Below are 581 nucleotides of genomic sequence, written 5' to 3' on the forward strand. Positions count from 1 at the left end.
AGAGTCCAGAATTTGCATAAACTCACCCCCTTACCTGTGACTAACAAGCTTGCCCTGCTAACTCTTCCAGCAAAACAGGCCAAAGATAGTGTATGCAAGCCCTGTACTGCAGCCCCAGTACTATTTTCGGTTCCTTCCCACAGATCATTCACTCCGCACCAGTCCAGTTCCTTGCTGTTGCTTGTCCAACCACTGCATGCATGTGCTAGACCGGACCCTGAGCTGATTCCTGACTGTTGTGCTCCATACAGCCTGGCCTATCTGTGTCTCTGTGGTGCAATGGGTCAGCACGTTTGGCTCTTAACTGAAAGGATGGTGGTTCAAGCCCACCCAGGGACAGTGATAAGCCTGTGCTACTTCCTTGCTTTCCTGCGGGCAGGGCCGGCTTTAGGCCAATTCAACCAATTCCCCTGAATCGGGCCCCGCACCCAAGCCCTGCTGGTGCACTGTACTAGGGTGGCCCAGCTTCCCCAGGGGGCAATTTAAAGGGCCTGGGGCTCCCAACAGGGACTGGAGCCTCAGGCTGTTTAAATTGCCACCAGAGCCCCACTGCTGGAGACTTGGGGGCTATTTAAAAAGTC

At 54.2% G+C, this 581-nt stretch overlaps 1 non-coding gene across 1 annotated transcript; it reads left to right on the top strand.

Annotated features, from left to right (window-relative positions):
- The first annotated feature begins 265 nt into the window (after positions 1-265).
- TRNAK-CUU (transfer RNA lysine (anticodon CUU)) lies at positions 266-339 on the top strand. The gene has a single exon. It is a non-coding gene; the product is annotated as a tRNA-Lys (tRNA).
- The last annotated feature ends 242 nt before the right edge of the window (positions 340-581 follow it).

The sequence above is a fragment of the Gopherus flavomarginatus genome, unplaced genomic scaffold (genome assembly GCF_025201925.1).
Source record: "Gopherus flavomarginatus isolate rGopFla2 unplaced genomic scaffold, rGopFla2.mat.asm mat_scaffold_648_arrow_ctg1, whole genome shotgun sequence".
In the NCBI taxonomy this organism is placed as follows: Eukaryota; Metazoa; Chordata; order Testudines; family Testudinidae; genus Gopherus; species Gopherus flavomarginatus.